Source organism: Marmota flaviventris, chromosome 2 (genome assembly GCF_047511675.1).
Source record: "Marmota flaviventris isolate mMarFla1 chromosome 2, mMarFla1.hap1, whole genome shotgun sequence".
In the NCBI taxonomy this organism is placed as follows: Eukaryota; Metazoa; Chordata; class Mammalia; order Rodentia; family Sciuridae; genus Marmota; species Marmota flaviventris.
In genome coordinates this window covers 76870764-76897531 of record NC_092499.1, presented here as the reverse complement: position 1 = coordinate 76897531, position 26768 = coordinate 76870764, and the positions used below count along the sequence as shown (strand labels likewise).

The 26768-nt window shown below is 38.4% G+C and overlaps 1 protein-coding gene and 1 long non-coding RNA gene across 2 annotated transcripts in view; one reads left to right on the top strand and one right to left on the bottom strand.

Annotated features, from left to right (window-relative positions):
• Positions 1–9377: 9377 nt before the first annotated feature.
• Positions 9378–11601, bottom strand: LOC139704712 (uncharacterized). The gene is made up of 2 exons (XR_011706652.1): positions 11467–11601; positions 9378–9506 (listed from the first exon to the last, which is right to left on the bottom strand). It is a non-coding gene; the product is annotated as an uncharacterized lncRNA (long non-coding RNA).
• Positions 10940–26768, top strand: part of Fbxo34 (F-box protein 34) — a 73675-nt gene continuing 57846 nt past the window's right edge. Inside the window, exon 1 of the mRNA XM_027929726.2 lies at positions 10940–11070. The gene's annotated coding sequence lies outside the window, so the exon portion shown is untranslated. The remainder of the gene's footprint in view (positions 11071–26768) is intronic.

Here is a 26768-nt window from a genome sequence, read left to right as displayed (position 1 = left end):
GCTGGATTGTGGCTCAGTGGTTGAGCGCTTGCCTAGCATGTGTGAAGCACTGGGTTTGAATCTCAGCACCGTGTATATATGAATAAATAAATAAAATTAAAGTCCATCAGCAAGTAAAAAAAAAAAAAATTAGTACAGCTGTGCCAGCCCAGTCCAGATTAGCCACATAAGCAAGGCCATCTCGATCCTACTTGAGTTAAAAATCAACCATTTCCCAGCTGATCCAGTTTCGTCAACAAGAGCTACTCACTGATTGGACAAGGCCTAGGCCTCCTATGGCTCAAGGAATAGGTTCCACATTGAGGAGAGGTTCAGGTGGCCCAATACTCCTGTCTTTCTGAGGAGAACTCCATCCAGCTCCCTGTACATGCTAAGATTATTGCTCTGAACAGCAGCACCCAAAGGGCCTCTGTATCATCAAACATTTTACACTACATGAAAGAATCATTAAAAATAATGCTTTTATCACTAAGAGTTGGACTGTACTTTTTTATAACTTTATTTTATTTATTTATATTTTATATGGTGCTGGGATCAAACCCAGTGCTTCACATGTGCTAGGCAAGCACTCTACCACTGAGTCACAATGCCAGCTCTCAGACTGTATATTCTTGAAATGTGATTTGTGTTTATGTGTGCATGTATGTGTGTGTGTATGTGTGTGTGTATGTGTGTGTTGCTAGGGATTGACCCCTACAGAGGTGCTCTACCACTGAGCTATAGATCTGGCCCCTAATCCTTAGTTTTATTAGAAGGTACAATTAGTGAGGTAAGTTGAAATTCTTTGGAAAATTTTCCATAACCACTCATATTCAAAGGTCAGGAAAAAAAACCATTAACATTTGAAGATCATTGTTATCTAATTTTGAGACACCATTAAATTTTATTAAAAACCAAGAAATTGAGAATAGGGAGTTTTCTGTTACCTTTGTAGGCAGGATAAAGTTTTCAGAGATTGATAATAGTTACTCATGAGAGGAAGCACCATTGGTCAATGTTTTATTAGCCACCTGCTACCTCAGTTGAGGTCTCTGTATGTGGCAGCCACTGGTTTGTTCTGGGTAGAAGCTACAAGAGTATATTCTGCTTCTGGCAACCTGAGAGGTTCAGAGTGAGGGTGGTGCACTTGTCCTAGGGAACACTGTGCAGCATGGCCAGGGGACCTCAGATCAGGCCCAGGTCCTCATAGATTGCTGTGGGAAGTAGCAATATTCATAGTTGTAGTTTTAATTATTAAAAGCCTACTTCATGTAATAGAGACAAAGAACTGGCCCCTGGAATTATTGCCCTTCTGAGAAAGTCATCAAATTTTCTATAAGTGTAGCCCCATTCAAAAAGAACTTAGAAAAGGCTACATACTATATGATTCCAACTATGTGACAAAAAAGAAAAGGCAAAATTATGGAGAGTAATAAGATTAGTGGTTATGCAGGGTGTGGTGACATATGCCTGTAATCCCAGCTATTTGAGAGGCTGAGACAGAGGATTGAGGTTTGAGGCCAGCCTCTGCAGTTTAGCAAGATCCTATTTCAAAATTAAAAAAAAAAAAAAGATTGAGGATGTAACTCATTGGTAGAGTGATCCTGGGTTCAATTCCCAGTACTGGAGAGAAAAAAAAAAGATTAGTGGTTACCAGGGATGAGTGGCAAGAGAGGAACGAATAGGCAGAGCACAGTGTATATTTTAAGGTGGTGAAACTATTCTTTACAATACCACAATGGTGTGGTCATTATACATTTGCCCAAACCCAGAGAATGTAGAACATGAAGAGTGAACCTTAATATAAACTATGGACTTTAGTGATAATGACATCTCAATGTAGGCTCAGAAAATATACCACTGTAGTGTGGAATATCCACAGTGGGGCTAAAATAAAGAGTTTGAGAAAAGAACTGATGAAAGAAATCTGAACACTTAAAACAAATTGAGCTGATGACTGATAGTATAAAGAAGATTCAATCTTGCCAATTGTGGTGGTACACACCTATATCCCCAGCAACTTGGGAGGTGGAGGCAGAAAGATCATACATGTATGAAGACAGGGGATATATGGGAACTATCTAATTTCTGCTTGATTTGGTTATGAACCTAAAAACTGCCTTAAAATAAAGTTTATTAATTTAAAAAACCTGAAATTTACAGAAAAGTTGCATGTAGAGTATAGAAAACTGAAAAATCTTTTAATCATTTGAAGTAAGTTGCCAGCATGACACACCATTACCCTCAAATGCTTTAGGGGGAGTATGTAGAACATTCATCTATAAAATCACAATATAACCATTAAAATTAGCATTGGTCATTGTTACTACAATGTAACTATAAGTTCAATATTCTGCAGAAGCAGAAAGATCACAGGTTCCTGGCCAGCCTGGGAAATTTACCCAGACCTTGTCTCAAGACAAAATATTTTGGGGGAGTACCAGGGATTGAACCCAGAGGCTTTTGACTACTTAGCCACATCCCCAGCCCTATTTTGTATTTTATTTAGAGATAAGGTCTCACTGAATTGCTTAGCACCTCGATTTTGCTGAGGCTGGCTTTGAACTTGTGATCCTCCTGCCTCAGCCTCCTAAACCTTTGGGATTACAGGCATGTGCCACTATGTCCGTCTGGCTAAGACAACAACATTTTTAAAAGGATGGTGTGGGAGAGCTGGTGATGTAGCTCAGTGGTAGAGTCTTTATCTAGTATGTGTGATGTCCAGCATAACATCCCCAGCACTGCAAAAATTAAAAAAAAAAAAATAAGACCTTATCTTTAGAAGGTGCAACAAAATATATAAGATTTCAAGTAGCAGAAAGCAAAATAAATGAAAAAATTGAAAACAATATCAGAGGCCCTAAAAAGAGGCATTGGATGAAAATTCTGCTTTTCAAGAAAGCCTAAAGCTGTGCTTACAAGAAGCTGAAGAATGGAATGGAAGAGTGAATGAATGAACTTATCTAATAGAACAGAAAGGTTAGAAACACTAAAGTGCACAAATTCTAAATGATACAGTCAGAGAAAATCCAGGGTGAAAATATTCTAAAAATGAGAGATGGGGCTGCTGTTCCTGGAGAAGAAAGCATATATGGTGGATCTGGGATATACCAAAGGAGAGTGAAAAAATGGATTCACACAGCTGAGTTACCTATTTAAAAGCCTCTTGAAAAAAAAAAAAAAGAAGCTAAGTGTATAGTAAATTAAGGGCTGAAGATAAATTAGTTGATACACTTAATGATCCTTTGAAAAGTTTCCAATGAGTAAGTGTGTGATTATAGTTGGGAGAGGAGAACCCCCAGGAAGAGAGAAGCCAAAGGTTTGGCAGACACTTCAAGTTCTTTCAGAATTGCATCAAGGAAAAGAAATGAATTTTCACCAAAAAACAAACAAACAAACAAAAACTCAAAACAATTTAGAGATAGTTTACCCTATAATTAGAGAGCAGAATCTTTCCAAAGCAGATGTAAAGCGAGGTCATGCATGTGAAGAGCTGAACTCCTATAAAATCAAAACTAAAATTCTTTCAGAAAAATTCAAAAGAACTGCTGGCTATTATCAAAGCTAGCTTATTCCCTGTAGAAGAAAGATTCTCAAAATAAAAAACAAAAGAGGCTGGAGATGTGGCTCAGTAGTTAAGCATCCCTAGGTTCAATCCTCAGTAACAAAATAAGAATAAGAAATAAAAAGAAAAGAAAAAAGAAAGGTTCATGAGCTGGGTGCAGCAGTACCTGCCTGTAATCCTAGTGGCTTGGGAGGCTGAGGCAGGAGGATCACAAGTTCAAAGCCAGCCTCAGCAACTTAGTGAGGCCCTCAGCAACTTAGTGAGAACTTGTCTCACAATAAAAAACATTTAAAAAGCGCTGGGAATGTGGCTCAGTGCCCCTAGGTTCCATCCCCAGTTTAAAAAGAAAAGAGAAAGAAAGAAAGGGAAAAAGAAAGAAAGGAAGAGAGGTTCATGATAATCAGTTTCGAGCTCTGTTGGCTGGGAGGAAACCTTGATGATTTAAGAAGAGAAAATGAATGCATTTAAGTGTTTGGAAAAGAACACATAAACTGCTGATATTCCCTATGGGGCATTTGGCAGAAGCCTAACAAGAAATCCCTGGGGAAACCAAAGAATGACCAGGTCTCCAAGAAAGAAGGAATCCAACTCTGTTATGGAGATCCAAGGTCCAGTGTCCTGTAAGGATCATATGCTATCCTCCTAGTATCAGGGTCCTAGTAGATCCTTCCCTCAGGTCAACTCCATCTTGATGTGGATGCCCTACAGGAATGGGAGGCCTCATCCTACTTCTCTTCTCACTGATATACTCCAGATCTTCTTTTGGTTCCACTTGCCACCTGAACTGGGAGCCACTGGTCCAGGTGGTCCTTCCCTCATCCTCCTGTCAGTCATCAGATATTATAGAGGGTCAGAAAAACCCAAGGACGTGATATATTGCTTTCTTACCCTTTATTATGACCTCCTCATGGAAAGCTCCTAACTGTGGAGTGCTGGAGCTAGCATGAAGGAGCTGGTCAGAGCTGATTATGCACATCTTTTCCAACTCCACTTTGAGTGTCTTCACATTGGTAGCTTGAAATGGATCACGATGGGAGTATATGCACATCCATGAAAGGGGCTCTACAAATCAGATCTTCTCTGCAGAGCCACTTTATTATCACACTGTGTCCTTATGGCAGTAATTCTTCCTGTTTCATCAGAGTCCCAGGTGCCTGGGTTCCTTCTTCCAGAGATACTGTTTCCATTGGTCTTGGGGCAATGTCTGTGCATTTTACTTTTCAAAAGTTCCCTAGGTGGTTCCAATATGAAGCCAAGGTCAAGAACCACTGCCTTTCACCCAGCCTTTGATCTGTTTACATGTTACCTTACCATTTATTTAAGGAAAAAAAAAACAATCTATTCTTTAAAGTTCTGAGTTCTCATCTACTGGGTCATCTCTCTCCTGAGGCAAGTAAAGAGCAGCAGGTGACAAGGCTGTAGAGTGCCTTACACAGAACCCAGGCTTTTTCTCAGCTAGAAATTCGCCAAGTATACTTTGGTGTTATTAATTTCTTTCCCATCAAGTAATCTAAGATTATTCTTTATTTGGGGTGCCACCTTTGACATAGGTGATGCCTTTTCTTTCTTCCATAAGACTTTGAAAACTTTTAGGCAAAAATAAAGCATTTTGATGATTATTCAGCTTTTTGTTTAGAGCTGGCTGAGGCTTCGTTAACCGTAACAATATGTTTTAAATTTATTTCGTGTAAGAAATAGAGGTCAAGGATTTGAGTTTTTGGTGGTATGGCTGCAGATGAGGCCTTTGTTGTATCTCCAGAAATACCCAAGATGGAAAGGTATGGGTTTTCTTTATGTGTGTTTCTTGGCTCACTCTGTGTTTGGTTGCTCCTTGAAAGGTGTTGCTTTGTAATAGGTCAAGCATGTACTTCTGTAGTTTATTTGTGTTCAACTCTGAAAGGCATGGAACCAATCAGAAAGGAAGCTGATAGGAAATGATTTAGGGATGAGAAAATAACTTTGGAGCCTGAAGGTATAGCTCAGTGGTGAAGTCTGGGTTCAATCCCCAGTCCTCCCCTATTGAAGGAAGGAATGAAGGAAAGAGAAAGGAAGGAAGGAAGGAAGGAAGGAAGGAAGGAAGGAAGGAAGGAAGGAAGGAAGGAAGGAAGAAAGGAGGGAGGGAGGGAGGCAGGGAAGAAAGAAACTTTGATATTCTATCACATTGTCAGTGTATGTTCCTCAAAGCATTACAGAACCATTTGCCCCTAGAGTTCAAATTCCAGGTGGCTTATAAATGCCTGGAATTTGTTATTGTCTTTTCAGTGGAAGCAGGGCAGTAATGCCAGGGTATGACAAGATGAAAATCTTAGCTTCACTTCTTCCACTTAACAAAGAATTATCTGTTTTACATGGTAGAATTTTTATGTTTGAATAGTAGTCTATATTTCACAAATGCTTTGGATAAGAAGAGAAAATAGTGTTTATTTTCCCTTCATGTCAGTAACCAAGAGGTAAGAAATAAGACTTTTTTTTCACTCAAGGGTTTTCTTCTCAGCCACTCTAAACTTTACAAATGAAAAATTTGCATTTACTTGTTATATTTATGAAATAAATTTAAGAATATCTGAAATTTCAGAATAATTTTGCAAACACCCATGTGTTCACCACTTAGATATTTTAATTTTCATTTAAAATTGTTAGGTTCAATTGCTTTCTGAACAAACATTAAACTGTGCTCATGAAACAAATAAGAAAACAACTCTTGCTACAAAATTATTAAAATAATTTTTTAAAAGATTATGTAATTTGTCTTTGACAACATTGTGAAATTTGTAGTCCCATCTATGGTAATGAGCTCCACTCTGGTAACATTTGGCATCAAACTGTGGAGGGAACATGTAATTCATTTTCCCTATGAAAAAGCACCAAGGAACATGTGAACTTTTACAAAAAAGTTACAAAGGCCACCAAGATTCTAGTACTGTTCTGGTAAAGAAAACTATTTCAGGATCACAAATCTAGCCTTTGGGGAGGGCTGTACTCTTTAATTTTTTCCCATATTTGTAAAAATCCACAAAGGTGGTACTTAATAGAAAAGGTATATTTATCTTTTAATAATTTGATGTAGCAAATAAAATTGTTCTCATCAATCATTCATCTGCTCACTGTGTATGCCCTTAAAAAGAGCTCACACAGGGAGAAGGGTAGCTCACTACAGAGATAAATCATACAAACAAGTTTTGCATGAAATAGCACTAGTGGAAACAAAGTACTATAAGATAGTAGACCTTGGGAATGACTGATTTGTTTAGGGACTCAGGGAAGAAGTCAAAGGGGCATCAATGTTGGAGTAGGTGAATATGAACATGTAGGTATAAACCATGGTTGTTGCCTCCTCTCTGCTTGCAAAGTGAAGAGCAATGGTAGAAATGGAAGAAATGATAAATACCAATTTTACTCATTTTATACTTTGAATAGACTCTTGATAGAAGGATGGCTTAGCCAATAATTTTGGAGCTTAAAAAAATGCTCCTGTGATATTCCAACAGGACTTTTATTATCAAGAGTATTTCTGAAAGCCAAAAATTAAGTCTTAAACAAGTCTACACTCAAACTAGTAGAGATGTGACAACATACTTAGGACATTTTGAGAAGTAGTTAATAAACTTGAGAGTGGAGCTAGTGATCACATGAATTAATCACACATTAGTTTTATTCAGAGGAATGAGAGCTGGAGCTTTGGCAGTACTGGAAATGTAAAAAAGAAAATACATGCAGTCAATACATGCAGTCATGTGAAAGTAGTCCCTGGCTGTGGGCAAGGGAAGAACGAGCCGAGAAAGGGAGAGGATTCAAGCCCAGCTCAGTGCTCATCTAGAGTGATACCATGTTCAGACCAATGGGATTCTTAGCCAGTGATGACTATAAAAAATCAAGTGTTTGATAAGAAAGTAAAAATTATGGGCTACAGAATAAGGACAGAGGCAGAAGAGAGAAGAAAACATACAGAATGCTAGCTAAGTGCAGCAACAATAAAAGTAACAGATGGCAAGAGCCACAGGAGCAATGGGACATTAAGAAGCATATAATCTGAATGTGAAAATGTTAGCTCTGAGATAATAAACCAGAGTAGCTCTGAATTGAGAGGAGTGTCTAAATCCATTTTGTGTAGCTATAACAAAATATCTGAGGTTGGGTGGGATCTAATGAAAAGAAGTTTATTTGGCTCATAATTCTAGTGACTGGCAGCCTCAAACAGCATGGCAGTGGTGTCTGGCAGGATCCCTATGTTGTATCACAACATGGCAGATGGCATCACATGAAGGGATTGTATGTTAGAGTGCTTATATGACAAGAGAGGAAGCAAAAGATTGGAGAGGGTCATTCTTTTTATCACAATTCACTCTATTGGGAGTTAATTCACTCCTGTGAGCCCTAACCCACTTTAAAAGACCCGCATTCATTCCTTTTCTAGGATGGTCATGACTCAGTCACCTCCCACCAGGAGCTTCCTCTTAAAGGGTCTACCACACTGGGGACCAAACTTCCACTATATGGACTTTTGAGGGACAAACCAAAGGGAGCAATCAGATGCCCACACTGTAACTATTTTTATGGAATTTTGAAAGTACACTTTGGCTTTGTTGAGGGGAGAGACATTCAGAGAAAGGACAACCCAGGGTCAATTTAATAATACACAGATTGTGTCTTACTGAAGGCACACAAAAAATACATGTAATTCAGCAGTCTTAGGAAGGGGCAAGAAGTGAGGTGTGGAAGATCAGTGGGATTCTGTTAGAGTGACAGTAAACCATAATACACTAGTATGATAGAACCTGTACATTGGTGCATTCAAAAAGAGTTATCATAAGAATTCCAAGGAAAATATGAGACGACACCCCCAATTCTGATCCAATGCTAATGGACAAAATACCATGGATTATTTTTTTTTCCTAAGGAAATGCTGATATCTGAGCTCTGTGCTTTTTAAAATGTCTTTGGATATTTCAAAGCAAGACTTGGCATTCAAATCATCATTATGCCTGGTAAGAAAATGTCAGCAAACTCTAAAACTGCATAATAAATTGCTGACTATTTCAAAGCACTCATTTCTGAGCAAAATCTACTCCCTGGATCATTTTAGCAAGTTGATGTAACTAGATTATTTTAACTAGGTAGCCAGCCCCTCCTTTGCTACAGCAGGATTCTGTGAATTAGGTATGCTTAAAAAAAGGGTAGGCGATTCGTCTTATGCTACTACTATAGGCTTTTCCAAATTAAATTTCAATTCTTGGAAAATGTAATTTTCTTAAAAGATTTTAAAATGTCACACTAGTTCCTGCTCATTTATTTAAAGAATATAGTCTTCTGGATTGACAATGTTTTTTTCCCCCTACTGATTTTATCAATTTCTGGTACCATTAATTAAAGTTATTCTGGAAGCACAGCGAAGCAAAATTATTTTATTACTAGACAATTATAGAGCTTGCTCCCAAAGGAGTAGGCCATTGTCTTTTCTCCTTACATTTTATTTTCTATTCAACATATCAAATAAAAAAATATTAACTGTATCAATTACAATTTTTTGGGGGTACACTTTAACAAAACCCCTGTAGCTTGGCCTTGTGGTGCACACTTGTAGTCACAGTGACTCAGGATGCTGGGGCAGGAGGATCAAAAGTTCAAGGCCAGCCTAAGCAACTTGGTGAGGTCCTAAGCAACTTAGTGAGACACTGTCTCATAATAAAAAAGCCAAAAAAAAAAAAAAAAAAAAAAAAAGGACTGAAGATGTGGCTTAGTGCTAAAGTGCCTCTGAGTTCATCCCTGGTAACCACCCCACCACCAAACAAAAACAAAAACAAAAACTAAAACCACACACACACCAATCTATAAATGATTTAAATAGCAATAGAATTTATTATCTCACATGACAAGACTTCTCAAGGATTGATTAATCAGTGTTTCAATGATGTCATCAAGGATGCAGGTACTGTCCATCTTTCTGCTTTCCCATCTTCTGGAGCTATAACCATAAAGCAAGACTTAAAGGACTTAAAAGAAATGAAGCTGTGTGTGGTGGCACATGTCCGTAATCCTAGTGAGTCAGGAAACTGAGGCAGGAGGATCTCAAATTTTGAGGCCAGCCTTGGCAATTTAGTGAGATCCTATTAAAAAAAAAAAAAAAAAAAAAAAAAAAGGTGTGTGTGTGTGTGGGGGGGAGCTAGCTCAAAAAACAAATCAATCAAACCAAAAACAAAACAAAACAAACAAACCACCACCACAACAAAACTCTACAAGAAACAAAAAACAAAAAAATTTACATATGCTCATTTAATTTTTTGCAGTTGTTATAAAGCTTATGTATAAATATAAAAATGTTCATAGAATGTGTACACTATGATCTCATTGTTAATAAATATGCATGGGGTAAAAGGTGTGAAAGAAAATACACCAGCCCGCATAGAGGCCACACATTTGTAATCCTAGCGGCTCAGGAGGCTGAGACAGGAGGATTGTGAGTTCAAAGCCAGCCTCAGCAAAAGCGAGGTGTTAAGCAAGTTAGTGAGACCCTGTCTCTAAATAAAATACAAAATAGGTCTGTGGATGTGCCTCAGTGGTGGAAAGCCTGAGTTTAATCCCTGATATCCACCAGCTCCCACCCCCCCCACAAAACAAAATAAAACAAACAAAAAAAGAAAGAGAGAAAGAAAGAAAGAGAGAGAGAAAGAAAATACAGCAAATGTTAAGCATGGATTAGGGCGAAGGATTTTTCCTTATTGTCATCACGTGGACATTTTCTTTATTGTCCAATGTGGTTAAAATTACTTCTTACAATGGAAACAGTGATAATTATAAGAATCAAGGATAAAAAGCCTCTTCATTTGCCCTCTGATTTGTATATGAAGAATTAAAAACCTGTTCTACATTCATCATTAAGATGCCCTTAAGCTTTAACAGTTTGAGGCTGTCAACCTCAAAATTCATTTACTTTGGACTGCTAATCCTGCCACAATTTGCATGGGAAAGAATGACAGAAGGGATTCTTCAGAACCCTTCGATTTGCAAATTAGAATTTTGAATCTCAGCTTCCAAGTAGCAGAACCAAGACTAGGACCCAAATCTACTAGGATATCTAATAGTATCTAATACCTTTATAGCTTCCGGTCTACCCACGAGTATTAATAAACTTGTCATGTTTGTTGCTGAACCCTGGCATTACTGCCATTCCGGCTAGCCTGGGGGTTGGATTTCTCGCGCCCCAGTTGCTTCTCTCCACCAGTTGGCGGCCAGGAGAAGCTGCTCCCTGTTCTTTCCCCTTTCCCTGCAGAGCTCTCCCAGGCTCCGGCAGGGGGCGCTAGCACCATCTGGTTGCAAGGCCCCTCCCCCGGCCAACCGTCGATTGGGCCGGCGCGTGACGTCACGCCGTTTTAGCCAAACAAATGGGTTTCGGGGCGAGCGTTGGGCTCCGCCGCGCCGCGCTGGGTGCTCTGTCCGCCTCAGCTGTGGGGAGCGAGCCAGGCCTGCTGCCGCCTTTTCATCGGGCTGGTGCAGCCCCAGGCCAGGCCCCGGCCGGGGCAGGAGCACAGGTGGGCCGGGGCCGAGTGGAGTGGGGCGCGAGGGGCAACGCGGCCCGGGCCGGCGGCCACCGTGGCCGCTCCCCGCCCCCTCCCGCCGCCCGCCGGCACTCCCGGGGCGCGGGGCGGGTGGGGGCGGGGGGCGCCGCCTGTGGGTCCCGGGCTCGCGGCGCCCGGCGCGACCCGGGAAGGACCCGTGGCCCGCGCCTCCTCCGGGGCGCCCTCTACCCGCGTGCGGGCCCGCTGAGGGTCGTGCTGGCCTGCGGGCGGGAGCAGGGTCCCGGGCCCCTGGAGCGGGATCGGCCGTGTACAGACACCCGACCTGCGCTCCACCTTTGGGCGGTGAGGAAGTGGGGTCGCATCGCCCGGTCGCGCCCGCCTGGGCTCGGCCACTCTGCCCTTCCTTGCCTCAGCGCAGGTGAGCTGGCGCTTATCTTTAACCTTCCTCGGGGACCGGGCAGGACCGAGGCACGGATGGTTCCTTGGCTCCTCCGGGCTGGCGCAGGTCAACTGCAGTTCCGCGCCAGTGGACGATGAAGTCATAGTGCCTGTGGGTCCGCGTCTCTGTGACGTCAGGGGTTTCCAGAGAGGGGCCGTGATGTCATAGCAGGCCCTGAGAGGGATCGTTAGCTCTAGGGAGGGCCAGGAGGATCCATGGGGGAGAAAAAGGAAGTTCGGTTTTCTGTCAACGCCTGGAATCGCAGCGGATTTGAATCGAAAGTTGCAGGATATCAGCGTTTTTCAGTTTTAATGTAATAGTTGTCAACTGCTTAAACTTCAGTTCAAACACTAATTTTTAGTACAGTTGAGAGATACATTTGATCGAGAAAAATCTAAATTAGGGTAGGAGGGTTTTGGCGGGGAAGAGAGGACGTTGGGGTTTTCAATATAAGTGATTTTCAGAAAATTAAAACTCATAGTTTGATGGTTGGTGATTGGAATTGCTGAAAAAAATAGAGCCAGTTGGAGTTTGTCTTACTTTTTTGGCTAGATATCTGCTTGTTAGCATTTTTGTTAAGGAATGTTTAGGAGGAAGGAGAGCTGATCTTAAATGAACTTTTTGTATAGTAAAGAAGGGAACTTTGAATTAATCCGACATTCTTCTTAAGTAATAATCATCAGAGAATTTAATTTATCCATCTTGTCCCTATGTATCCCCCATCCCATCAATTATGGATAATTGAAGGTTTTCTATGGTTATAACTCAGCAACAGCCTTTTTCTTGCGTTCTTACTAATACTGGGTTATAACTTAATAACATATCCCAGGACTGCTTGTCTGAACAGGTAACTAAAATTTTGTCAGTAGTGCTTTCAAATATTAAATTACAAAGCTTTGAAACAAGTGATTTGTTTTGCCTATGAATGTGTTTATTCCATAGTTTTCAAAAGAGGTCAGACTGCAACAGGATCTAGTCATTTGCCCTACTGGCCCTCTTCAGATGTTCCAGCTTATCAATACTTTTTATCATTTCCTTTGTCTGTAGAATCATGTAAGTAGAATCTAGTTTCAAAAGTAGCCAACTTGAAATTGAAGCATAATTACAATTAATGTTTTCAGCAGGAAGCTTTGGTAGGAGTCCTCAATCCTTCCTCACTGACCTTGACTTGTAATAGATTTTGTTTTATTTTTTCCAACACTTCCTGCTCTCCATTTGCTCTTTAAAGCAAATGAAACATTATCTCTGGATTTTTGCATCAATATGTTGCTGGAAGTTATATCATGCCTATTAATGAAGGAAATAAAAGCAAAATTGCCTCTGTTAATTGCTATTGGATTTTTTTGGAGGAAGTACTGGGGATTGAACTGAGGTCTCCTGCAAGAAGCACCCATCACTGAGCTATGCCCCCAATCCCTTACAATTGGATTTGATGGGACAGTCATAAGATACAGCTTTCAAATAAATCCTGTTTTGATCTTCATCATAACTTTGGGAATTTGACTTTGTTGTGGGTAATACTGAAAATTGTTAATTCTGTTTTTTTTCCTTTTAAGAAATTAGGAATTGTATGGTGACAATATTAAGTGAAGATCCTAAAGATACAGTTTGAGCCTTTGGAACTTCAAAGACTTACAGGCATCTGAATTAACACAAAGCAGTTGATAAGGGGGTGTTAATCAGCCTACCTCTTTAAGATGAAAGGATGATCACAAGGTGTTGATGGAATGAAGGAGGTACAAAAAGGAACACACCTGCCTTAGTCTTTAACAGGTAGTAGCCTTCTGGGGCAGGCTACATGGCTCTGTTGTGTCCCTAGTATAAATGGGAAGGGATGAAAATCAAACTAAATGTGAGTTTTAAAACAATTGATGATAATGTACTATAGCTATTCCTTGGTGTAGTGCATTTTCCTCCTCTCCTTTGCTTAGCAATTATGATGTTTTTGTTTTTCCTTATGGAACATGTAATAGATGGAGGATAAAGTGTATTCTGATGTGACTGAGGAGCAGTGACAGGTTTAAAAAAAGCCAGCTTATGTGTATCTTTGTATAATAAGTCATAACTCTTATGAAACATTTTTTATAGTCTGTTTCTACTTTTGGCAGGATGGTTTTCACCCACTCTGCAGATTTGGGTCTAGGAAGCAATTTTTACTTTTCATAAATGGTTATATGGACATTAGAGATTGGGCTTAAAAATTATTTTAAGACATTTTGTCATCTTATTCACAGCATTTGAAAGAAATAAATAAGTCATTATTGATGTGGCATTTTTCTGATGGATAAAAGCAAATGTAATGAAGAATGAGGGTGCTGTATTTTAGAAATTCTTTAAAATATATTTAGTGGGTCAATTATTAACAATAGAGTTTTATTTCTTATATTTTATACTTTATTTTTTTAAATTTGTTTGAGTTTAATTCTGCAGTTTTTATATTCTAGTAGACTATAAACTTGTTTTAATATTTGTTGATGAAAGAACATACTTGAGAGACATCATTTGGTATTACCTTCCAAAATTTGCAGCTGTTTAGAACCAGATACTTAGGGGAAGCTACTATGGTATAATGAATGCCTTCCTTGTTAGGTCATGTGTGACAAAGGCAAAATTCAGCAAGTGCATGATCTGCAGTCCTTTGGAAGCAACAGCAGAAAAGAGCACATGAGCTCCAAATGAATTTGGGTCATTTGGAAATTGAATTCCTGTCAATTCTTAATCTTCACCAAATTTATCTTCTCCCCTTTAGTTCATGCTTATGGTATTTTGAAGCTGATGAACCTACTGGTATTATCCAGGAGACCATTAATAATTAAAATGTAGTTTTTTTTTTCCCCCCAGTGTTAGTTAAAAGAACTTATCAGCCTTTCATTTCCAGCTCCATCCTCTAATTTAGTACTCTACAGAAAAGGCTGTAGATCTTTCCTTAAATATTCAATTTCAGAAAACCAGCTTGTACATTTTCTTCTCTTAGCACAATGTATGTGTAAATGTGAAACTAAGCACCCATTATAATTGTGATTATAATATTATAAAGCATGAGTTTCCTTCATCCAGAAAACATTTTTGATGTCTTTGGGTCAAGGACCATGACATGGATGAAATTAGTTTCCTCCAGGGTCTGCTGCAAGAATCCTTGATATTGTTGTAGAGGACCTTGAGAATGAAAGGCTAGAATCTGGACAAAAGGATGAACAATGTTCGTCCTTTGGTTAGATGAAGAAACATCTAATCAAACCAGGTTGGCTAGATGTTTCTTCATCTAAAGGTCAGTTTAAGGGGGGTGTTAGAAACTCAGATAAAATATGAAATAGATTATCATGGTTCAAAACAAGCAAAGGGCCTTGATTCTACAGATTTGCATTGTCCTAGAATGAGTAAAGCTTAGCTAGTAGTACTTTGTTTGAGGTAAGACTAAATGCTCAAGACCACTAGTCTTTGTGTGCAGTCCTAAAGTTAGAGATAGAGAGAAGCAACAAATATCTGTTCAGTTCTTTCCACTCTCAGGCACACACATATCTTCTTTTTCTTTAAAGTGAATCCATTTCACTTATAAACTTGGAGAATACATGAGCCTCTCAGTCTTCATTTGTAGTCTCTGCTTTCTTTTCCTGGAATTTTATAGTGAATAAAATTTTATGTAAAAGTATTGTATATTGAGTACTTAAATACTTGCCATCTAGATTCTGTAATTCATATTTTGCTATATTTGCTTTACCATCTATATGCCTATCTATCCATTTATCTGCGAATCTATGTGTTTAAAGGACCTACTTTGCTAACAAATTTGGATGGTAACTATGCAAAGTCTTAAAAATAGAAAAAAATGAACACAATAAGAGGCAGGGCCTTTAAGAGGTGATGGTAATAGTGTCCTTACAAAAGAGGCTTGAGAGAACCCTTTGCTCCTTCTACCATGTGAGGACACAGGAAGCTTACAGGAAGAAAGCATTATCTATAAGGAATGATTCTGGATCTGTAGCCACATTGATCTTGAACTTTACAGCCTCCAAAACACTGAGCAACAGTTTTCTGTTTATAAATTACCCAGTGTAAGGTACTTTAGTATAGCATCCTGAATGGGTGAAGACAAAAATTGGTACCTACATGTAGGATGCTGCTATAACAGATAATTAAAAATGTGGACATGGCTTGGAACTGAGTAATGAATAGAAGCCAGGAGAGTTTTGGGGTATATTGCTATGAAGGGAACCTTAAGGATGATTTTCTGGTGAGGGTTCAAAAGACAGCTATAGAGAAAGCCTGAAATTAGAGATTACCTAAATTGTAGTGAACACACTGTTGGTAGAAGTATATCTGTAAAGGCCATTCTGACTATGCCTCAGATGAGAATAACATGTTGAAAACTAGAGGAAAGACAATTCTTATAAAGAATTTGGTTGAATTGTGTTCTTGTCTGTGTGCTTTATGGAAGTAGAACTTCAGAGGAATGAAATAGATATTTGGCAGGAGAAATACAAAGTGTTGGGTGCATACAGCTTCTTTGGACTACTTACAATAAAATGAGAGATGAGAAAATCAAGCTAAAGAAAAAGGGGTGGAGAACTTAAAAGATGCGGCAAATTCTCAACCTGCCCTTGTTGTAAATAATGAAAGTATGTTCAGAAGAGAGTGCCCAGGGTGTGGCCAGGTAAACTTTGGTTAAGGAGATTAGTATGGGTATTTGGAAGCCATGTGCCTATTTATCAATATAGTAACCCTGAAGGCATGTCAGGTCTTTAGGGCTGCCCTGCCTGTTGCTGGGGCTTTGGCGGCAGAATGATTTAAAGCCTCTACTCCCTGTATTCCAGCATATCATTCTTTGGCTGTCCTAGCTGTGGCTCCTGTGCACCGATGGGTATGGTGCTGACCACTGTGGCCACCTTTCTGGAGGTCACAGATCGTAAAGTTTGTGTGATGCTATTTATTCCAAGGCAGAGTGCATGAACTGTGTGTTGGGGGCATTGCTACCTCCACCTAGATTTCAAAGGATGCTCTGGAGAACTTTGGCACCCAGAAAGAGAACTGTCACAAGACTGAAGCCATCAGAAAGCTGCCACTAGGGAAAATGTCCAGTGGAGCCATGGGACAGGGATGCCCTCAAGACCCTTGAAGAGCTAGTCCAGTATGGGAGAGATGCAGGCACCTTACTTCCAACTGGTGGAGAGCTGCAGCATGCATCGTACTCAGCAAATCCATGAGAGCAAGGTTACCTGGAACCTTGGGGCCCAGTCCCCAGCACAGTGTGTCTGGAAGGCAGGACATCAAGTCAGAGGAGATTGTTTTGGAGCCTTAAGGTTTAATGTTTGTCCTTTTGGGTTTAAGATTCGGTGAGACCTGTTATCTTTGTTTTCTGCTTTCTCCTTTTGGAATTGTGCCTGACCCACCATTGTATTTTGGAAGCAGACTTGATTTCACAGACTTATGACTGAAGAGAAATCTGCCTTAGGATGAATCACACTCCTGGTTTTCACTTGTATGTGATTCAGGTGAGACTCTGGACTTTAGATTTTTGAGTTGCTGGAATAAGATGTTTGTTTGGGGCTGTTTGGAAGAATTGAATGTGTGTGTGTGTGTGTGTGTGTGTGTGTGTGTGTTTACCATTGAGACCATTTAAAAAAATTTTTTTAGTTGTTGATGTACCTTTATTTTATTTATTTATTTATATGTGGTGCTGAGAATTGAACCCAGTGCCTCACACATGTGAGGCATGTGCTCTACCACTGAGCCACAACCCCAGCCCAGAGAGGAATATATTTTGCATGTGAGAAGGGAATGAATTTTGAGTGACCAGGAGTGGAATGCTATGGTCCGAATGTTTGTGTCCCCTTCCCCACAACTTGTGTTGAAACCTAATTTTCAATGTAATAATGAAGAGGTGGTACTTCAGATATGCTTAGGGTTGGAGTATGGAGCCCCTGTGAATAGGAATAGTGCCATAACTGAGGCAAATGGAATCCTTTGACCTTTCTATCCTAAGAGGATGCAGCAGTAAGAAAGCTCCATTTAAGAAGAATGGGCCCTCACCAGACACTGAATTTGCCAGTGCATTTGATCTTGGACTTAACTTTCAGAACTGTGAGAAATTTCTGTTTATAAATTACCCAGTCTGGTTTTTTTCTCGTGGTGGGGATTGTGGATTGGGATTGAATTTAGGGGCACTTTACCATTGAACTACCTCCCCAACCCTTTGGTTTTATACTTTGAGACAGGTTTTATACTTTGATAAGTTGCTGAGGCTGGCCTCAAACTTGGGATCCTCCTACTTCAGCATCCCCAGTCACTGGAATTACAGGTTTGCCCACCATGACTGGCTGAAGGTATTTTTATGTAACAGCCATCAGACTATGCCAGGCTTTTACTTAAGGATCCAGAGAGGATTTGATATAAAATCTGTCTAAAGACTATCTAAAGCTGTGTTCTTGGCCCTTTGTTGCATTTTATAATCCAACCCTTATTGTTTAGTCTTCTCAGTTACCATTCTACCATTCTGTCCAGCTTATGCCTACATCTATATTCATAGTTAACCAGTCACTAAATTTTTAGTGATTCTTTTATTTGGGTTTATTTTTTCCTGTTTAATCTCCATGCTGATGCCCTCAGTCTAAACAGTATGGAGTGTATGAGATAGTTCATTGAATTGCAAAAAGAAAAAATTAAAATTTCTACTTTTAATTCCTTTTGGCATTTTTATGTATATTTTATACTGTATATTAGGACTTATGCATCACATTTATAAATATATAAACATGAGAACACATTCATGATGAGAGTGAGAGTGTCAGAAAAGTTGAGATAACAATAGAGAGCAGTACTTTCCAATAGAAATCAATGGGAGTCATATGTATAATTAAAAAATTATAGCTGGGCATGGTGGCGCACTCCTGTAATCTCAGTGGCTTGGGAGGCTTAGGTAGGAGGATCACAAGTTCAAAGCCAGCCTCAGCAAATGCAAGGCACTAAACAACTCAGTGAGACCCTGTCTCCAAATAAAATACAAAATGTGGCTCAGTGGTTGAGTGCCCGAGTTCAATCTCCAATACTGAAAAAAGAAAAAAAAAAAATTCTAGTTAGCCATCATTAAAGGAAAAAGAGTGGAAAAAATGTATATGTGTATATATTTGCAGTGCTGGGTTTGAATCCAGGCCTTGTGCTTGGTGGGCAAGTGCTCTACCACTGAGCTGCATTCTCTAGCCTGAGTGAAAATAATTTAAATTATGTTATTTAACACAGTGTATCCCAAATGTTATGATTTCAGTATAATCAATATAAAAAATATCAGAGTAGTTTATGGTCCTTTTGTCATGTGAAGTCTTTGAAATCTGAAGTGCATTTTATATTAAACAACTCAAGTTTAGGTGAGTGATATTTTAGGTCTCAAACCACATGTTGATTAGCTCTTGTATTGGAAGCGTATGTCTAGACCAATGATCTGAATTTAAAGTTCTGTAATTGTTTGTTTTTCATAATTCCATTGTTTACTCTCTTCAATCTGTGTTCACAGATGCTAATTGGACAAAAATTCTGGGATGATGTTTCTCTCTCTCTCTCTCTTTCTCTCTTGTTTTTTTGGTAATGGGGATTGAACTCAGGGGCACTGAACCACTGAGCCACATGCCCAGCCCTATTTTGTATTTTATTTAGAAACCAGGGTCTCACTGAGTTGCTCAGAGCCTTGCTTTTGTTGAGGCTGGGTTTGAACTCATAATCCTCCTTCCTCAGCCTCCTGAGCCACTGGGATTACAGGCCTGCACCACCACGCCCAGAAATATTACTCTCTTAAACAAGAACCTGCTCTAGGTTTTTATGGCATGCTTAAAAATCTCATTTAAGACTTCATGCTGTGTGCCGTGGAGCGTGCCTGTAATCACAGTGGCCAAAGCAGGAAGATTGCAAGTTTGGTGCCAGCCTTAGCAAACCAGTGATGCTCTAAGCAACTTAGTGAGACCCTGTCTCAAAATACAAAATAAAAAAGTCTGGGGATGTAGTGACTGCGGAGAAGGATCCTCAAGTTCAAGTCCTGCCTCACCAACTTACTTAGCAAGACCCTGCGTGACAATAAAAAAAAAAGCGGGGTGGGGGTGGGGGTGGCGGAGTTGGGGATGTAGCTCAAGGGTAGAATATCCTGGGTCTAGTCCCTAGTATCACAATACTAAAGTGTTCATTTGGTTTTTTAAAAAATAAATTTTGTTTGTAGAATTGTTTAAATTGAAGTTGTAAAATCACCTTTGGAACTATAGAAGGGAATTATTGATGAACTGGAGTTTCTGACGATGAAATGAGTTTTGATAAGTATATCTCAAAAAGTACATTTGTTGTATTGTCTGAGAACAGTTGAGTTGGACTTGTTTCCAAAGTAGGACAAGATATCTTATTTCAAGTTCCATCATCAGGATTATTCTCTGGAGATTCTCAGTATTTTCACAGTCCCCAGTCACTTTAGCTGTAGGAAGTAGGTTTCTGTAATTCAAAGTTGTCATCTTTCCTAGATGAAGAGCTCTTCCATAGTGATACTTTAGCCCTTTGGGGTACTATTACAGAGAACTAATCAGAATGTATCTTGAAAATAAGTCTAAAGAGGATAGGAGAGATTTTGACCTTAAGGAAGCATTATTTTCAACATTTTGTCTACATTTTATTTAGTGTGATAATAATTAGCTTGAATTTGTGGAATTTATGTCTTAGAAAAAGCACAGTGTGTGTTTCTTGCTCATGTCAACATTATGCTGAGTACATTAACTTGTCACTTTTTTCATAGTACAGTTTTTATAAATCTTAATTTTCTTTGACAAATAGCACTCTCCAAAAACTTATTTTTTATTACTGTTTTTTAAAGTCAAAATATTAATTTTATTGAAGAGTTCAATTTTTTTAAAATTAGCTGGTAAGAGGTTGTAACTTTTCCTCAAATTAAAATGCAATTTTATATTCTAGTTACACATATATTTTTAAAGATTGTATAATATAAAATATTTTTACACTTAAAATTCGCAGTACTGAATTTCACTGCGTAATTGTCAACACTATGTAATTGTTGCACCACTTTTTTTTTGGTCCGAAAATTGGTTTGTAACCTTTTATCATGTAATTGTTGCATGATATAATTCTGTTTGTCACACCTTTAAAAGGTAAACAGAGGAGGAGGAGTGTATTCACCAGTGGCACATGGATGGATACACAGTTGTTTTCCTGCACACTGTGAACCAGGAGCCTAGAATTCTTAGTGTTCATGCCTTATTAATATATTTCTGAAAACCAACTTATGTGGTATATGTTTAGAGTGCTGCAGTAGTAATGGAAAAAAAATAATGAGTAGTGCGAAGGACAGCACACCAGACAACAAAACCAGTGAGAGCGCAGAATCTTCAGATGCGAAATTAAATTTTGTTAAATCGCAATAAATTTTCTCAAGTGTAATTTTCTGACTGTAATGCACAAATCAGCAACTAATGTGTGAACTAGCTGCGCCCCCCCCCCTGAAAAACTGATTGCTAAACTGTTATGACCATATGTGTGTCGATTTAAAATATTCAGTTTTAACGTATATTCACAAGTATCCATGCATTCTAATCTTACACCAAAGATAGTAATAAGTGATTTTTAAAGTAATTCTGGCACAGTTTTTAAAAAATACAATGGTTGTACCTTATTTTTTAACCAAATATTTGGCATAAAATCTGTGACTATTATATAGTAAAATACAGCATAAAATATTTAGAAACTATATTTTTAACAATGTGGTCTCGAAATTTAAGTAAAACTTAATGCTTTCTTTTGTTTGTTTTTAGTACTGGGAATCGAACCCAGGGATGCTCTACTACTGACCTATAATTCCTTCCCTCTTTATTTTTTGAGAGAGAGTCTTGCTAAATTATTGAGGCTAGCCTCAAACTTGCAATCCTCCTCCTCCTGAGCGGTGGAATTACAGTCATGCACCACTGTGCTTGGCTTCAGTGAAAAGATAAGCCAGGTTACTGTTTTATTTCTTGAATGTAAAGGATGAATTATTTTACATTTTCTTCATTTGATTTGGCCATTTAGTCTGTATTATGAAAGATTTCAGTTACGTAGAGTTTTGCTATATAAGTTACTAAAAAAAGTCACCTCAGTTCTTAACTGAAGTTGTTTTATTTTGTAAATCTTTACCTTGCCTTATCTTTCTTGAAATTTAATTGTCATGTTTTAAAATGTAGAGAACAAAGAGGTGTAAAGCTAAATAATTACTCCTTCACAAACAATTCTTAGCCCATTTTTTCTTTTTCAAATCGATAACTTAGTAGAAATTAGAAAATCTTTTTTTCCTTCCGATTTTTTTTTTTTTTAAGTGAGCAACTTCCTACGTTTCTACTTGGATGTTAGTCTTATTGGTTCATTAAAGTGACAGTGAAGATTCAATATAAATTCGATTTAATGTTCTTGGCAGATGTAAACTTAAATTTTTGTCTCTTTTAGGAGAAAACCATGTTAACACTTCATTAGTAAACCTCAGTGTAGTCAGATTTTGTTAAAAAATTTACCATTTTTATTGTATGAAAGGATCAAAGCTTAATTTTATTTCCCTGTTCATTATATGTTAATGTATGTCTACTTTGAACCTACCACATTTGAATATCCCTTTATTCTATGTTGCTGAAACTGTTTTATAGAATAACACTATCAGAAAGTGTATTCTTTACTTCAAGAACACTTACTTTGAAAAGGCTGATGATTATGTCTGTGTCTAGGAGTATTCCAGAAGCCCTGAACAAAATTTCCACACTGGTCACCAAGTTTAAGAATTTTCTTCCCCTTGCTGGGTGTGTGGCACAGTCCTGTAATCCTAGAAGCTAAGGAGGTTGAGGCAGGAGGATTGGAAGCTTAAAGCCAGCCCCAACAACTTGGTGAGGTCCAAGCAAGTCAGGGAGATCCTGTTTCAAAATAAAATATAAAAAGGGCTGGGGATGTGGCTTAGTGTTAAGCACCCTTGGGTTCAATCCCAGGTGTACACACCCACACCCACACTGACACATCAATTATTTTTTCTTTTCCTCCCTGTCATCTAGCATGACAGGACTTCTAGCATATTAAGCAAGCTCTCTACCACTGAACTACACTCCTAGTGTTGGCTACTAAAGGGGATTTTGTTTGACACTTTTGAACCCTGTTAGAAACAATTTGATGATTTTTTTGTTTTGATGTGTTTTGTTTTGCTCTGCTAGGGATCCAACTCAGGGCCTCATACATGCTAAGCAAGGGCTCTTACCACCAAAATATATCCTCATCCCAGCAGTTTGATATATATGCTACAATTAGTCAGAAAGGATAAATGTCACCTTTATGAGTTTAAATGTATGTATTTATTGCTTAAGAGGTTATTTGTAATTGGAATGGATCAATAAGATGCCCAGAGGTTTCCACTGTCTGATCGAGACGGTCATTTCTAGAATTCGTGCCAGAAAATGGGGCTTGCTGGTGGTGGTAGCTCTGTGGTAAAGCATGTACTTAGCTTGCAGGAGGCCTTGGGTTAATCTTCAGTCCGACAAAAATGGCAACAAAAAAGAAAAATGCAAATTTTATGGATATTTCTAAGGTAAAGGAAGATTATTTTATACAATGTAATTATCACATAGAAATAAGAACAGGAAAATGGAATATAAAATTATATATGCCAGTCATAGCTATACAAAAATAGGTTGATTTAAATGATGTAGTTAAGAATGGTCTAGTTAAATTTTAGGTAAACTATTTTGTTTATGCCATGAAAAAGGTAATAGAGTTTAGACATATTTTAAAGAAAACAAGGGAAGGTCAATATGATACATTTTTCAGATAATCACTTTGTTTCAGTCTCTAATCTGATTCACAGGATTTACAAATGTTCCTATTTTTAACTCTTTAGAATCTGTGCTCCTCCAAGAAAGAACCTTTTGTATGCTTCCTTTAGCAGATTGGAGAAAAGGCTTGTTGGCTTTTTTTTTTTTAATTAGTTGCTTTTGTTTCTTCACTATGAGAAGATAATGATAAATTAAATATGTATTATATATTTACAGTGGCAAAACAGCCCCAATGCTTCCTTCTCCTTTTGGTTCCTTTTCTTGCTCTTTTCCTTCAAAAATATTGAATTTTCAACACTTAATTTTTTTGTCATTTTCATGATAGCTAGTGATTCTTGGTAATTAGCTGAGTGTGGGATCATCTTGAAATCATGGTCTAAAGAATATTTTTTGGGGGTAAGTAATGTGTTTATTACATGGTTCAAAACACAAAAGGTAGCAGGGTGTGGTTGTAAATACCTGTAATTCCAGCTATTCATAAGGCTGAGGCAGGAGTATGAAAGTTGAAGGCGACTCTGGGCAATTTATACAATTTTAAAGGCAGCAGTGGGGTGAGGGAGTATGTAGTTCAGTGGTAAGAGTGCTTACCTACCATGCAAGAAGCTCTGGGTTCAACCCCTACCACTGTAAAAGAAAACCCCAAATCAAAAAAACAAAGCAAATGCATAAGGTGCGAAGTTCTCTCTCTCTCTCTTTTTTTTTTTCCTTCAATGTTTTGGGCATGCTTTTCCACTCTCTGGAAGCAACGATGTTATTGATTTCTTGATTATTCTTCCAGTATATATTCTAGTCTCCATTTAATTTTTTTTTTTTTTTTCCTGACAACATGTTTTATTTCCATTTCTCCTGTTGGCTCCCCTGAGAGTGTCAGTAGATCTCCTTGTAAGCATTTAGCCTGTCCTGGCCTATGCTCAGATTAGGGTCTGGCTGGGTGGACAGTAACTGACAGAGCAGACAATGGAGTGCTCTGGGTGTTTATGGTTGAGGGTTTGGTGTCACTGTGGCCCATAGCCATGGAAGCCTGATTGGGGCCTTCAGTCCAGGAGGCTCTAAGACTTGTCTTCATCCTCAGAGGATTTCTTGTCCTCATCCTTGTCTTGACCTCATCCTTGACTGTTTGTCCTTACTCTTAAAAAAAAAAAAAAAGTGTGTGTGTGTGTGTGTGTCTATGTATTGCAGCATGCTCTACATACTGTTATCTTGCCTTTTTTTACTTAATAGATTTTTGTCATTACATTTACATATTGCTATATAAAGAGGGTATCTGTGAGACAGCCTAAAATAAATAGTGGCTTATTAAATAACAGAAAAGTGTTTCTCCTGTAAAAGATAGGAACATGCATTAGTGTTGGTATAGCACTCTGGCTGTGATCTTTTTCTCACTCTCTTTAAATTGAGGCATAATGAGCCCAGTAAAATGCACATATAGTAAATGGATGGTTCAGTGAGTTTTGGCAATTTTCTATACATACCCATGTAAAAATGGCACAGTCAATATATAGAGAGATCCATTCTGTCCTCCTTTCTCACTATCACTTTCCTGCTTATCTGGGATCTTTCTATACTTTTGTAGAACAAATATTGTCCTGATCTAGCTGGATCTCCAGCTACTGTACCCTTTCCAAGCAGCAGAATGGAAGAAGGGCAGAGGTTACATGTCAGCCTTTTAAAAGGAAGATTTCTAGAAGTTGCCATTTCACAGCACTTACAGTTATGTTTCATTAGCTATTATTTAGTGTTACAGCCACATCTCAAAGGGAGGCTGGGAAATGCAGTCTTCAGTGTTGTTTTTTTCTATTACAAACAATGCTATAATGAACAACCTTGTTTCTGTGTTATTTTGTGGAATGAATTCCTGAAATAAAATACTGGGTTAGAGTATTTGTAGTTTGAGACTATACCTACTTTTTCCAAATTCTTGTTGACAGTGTTTTATATTGTCAATTTCATTGCCTGATAGGTAGAGAGAGAATATACTTCTACCCTAATGTACTGATAATTCCTTAAAAACATGGACTCCACAGTTAGCTCAAGTAATGCAATGTCAGGAGTTTGCATTTTATTTAGATCACTCCTAAGAGGAAATTGATGGTTAAGGGAAACAGAGAAACCTCCTGCTTACAAATACTTCACAGTAAACTGACAGGAAGACAAGAAGAGTAATGTTTTTAAAGAATTGTCTTTTTTTCCTTTTCTTTTTGTACTGAAGATTAAACCAAGGAGTGCTTAACCACTGAACCACATTCCCAGCCCTTTCTATTTATTTTTGAGATAGGGTCTGGCTAATTTGCTGAGGCTAGCTTTGAACTTGTGAAGCTAGAGTTGCTGGGATTAAGGCCTATCCACCATGCCTGGCAGGAATTGTTATCTTAATTCAAAAGCAAAGTAAGTTGAGCATGTTGGTATACCTTAATCCCAGCTACTTGGGAAGCTGAAGCAGGAAGTAACACTTGGCCCAAGATTTTGAGGCTTTCTAGCGTAGTGATACCCCATATCAAAACACAAGAAATGAAACAAAACAAGAATTTAGGGCATAAGGCTAATTTAGCATTTTTTCCTTCTTATACTCTTGTTTTTTCTAATGTACATTCCTTAGCATGTCGAAATGTTTCTTCAACTTTTTTTTTTTTTTTTTTTGGTGCTGGGAATTGAACCCAGGGCTTCAACACATGCTAGACAAGCCCTCTACCACTGAGCCACACCCCCAGTCCTCATAATAATTTTCTGTGCTAATACTATGTAATATTATGAGCTATATTTCCTTTTGAAAAAAAAAGGGCTGTAATTCCAACACTTAAGTGGCTGAGATGGAAGGATGGGCTTGAGCCCAGGAGTTTAAGACCAACTTGGGCAACTTAGTGAGACCTTGTTTCAAAAAAAAGAAAAAGGTGTTTTTCTTATACAACAATATTTGGAGGCCTTGGAGAACAGAAACCTCTTACTTAGCTTCCATGGCACATGGCATGGCACCTTGTATGGGGCATATGCATTAATTCCGTCTTCTCTCATTGGACTGGATTTTGGGAAATTGATGGAAAAATGATTAGAATTCTAGTACCAATGTTTTGATCTTTCGCAGTGGGAGAGGAGTTAGATATTAATATGCCATTAGTATTTTTGAAAGTGTCATTTCTGTAGTAAAGAAACTTAAAAGTTCTTGACCTATGATGAGATACTTGGAAATACTTCCACTAGGTTATCATCCTTCCTATCTGGAGGTCAAATTCTGTAAATGTCTACTTTTTTTTTCCCGACCTCCAGGGGAAGAGGGATATATTGATAAGAAATGAATAGCAGTTGCTGGTATTTTAAATAAATTTATTCTTTTTAGTTATGTATGACAGAATGTATTTTGACATGTTATACATACAGGGAGTATAACTTCCCATTCTTGTGCTATGGGAAGTTTTACGCTATGTGGAGTTACACTGGTTGTGTACACATATATGGTTTATTTA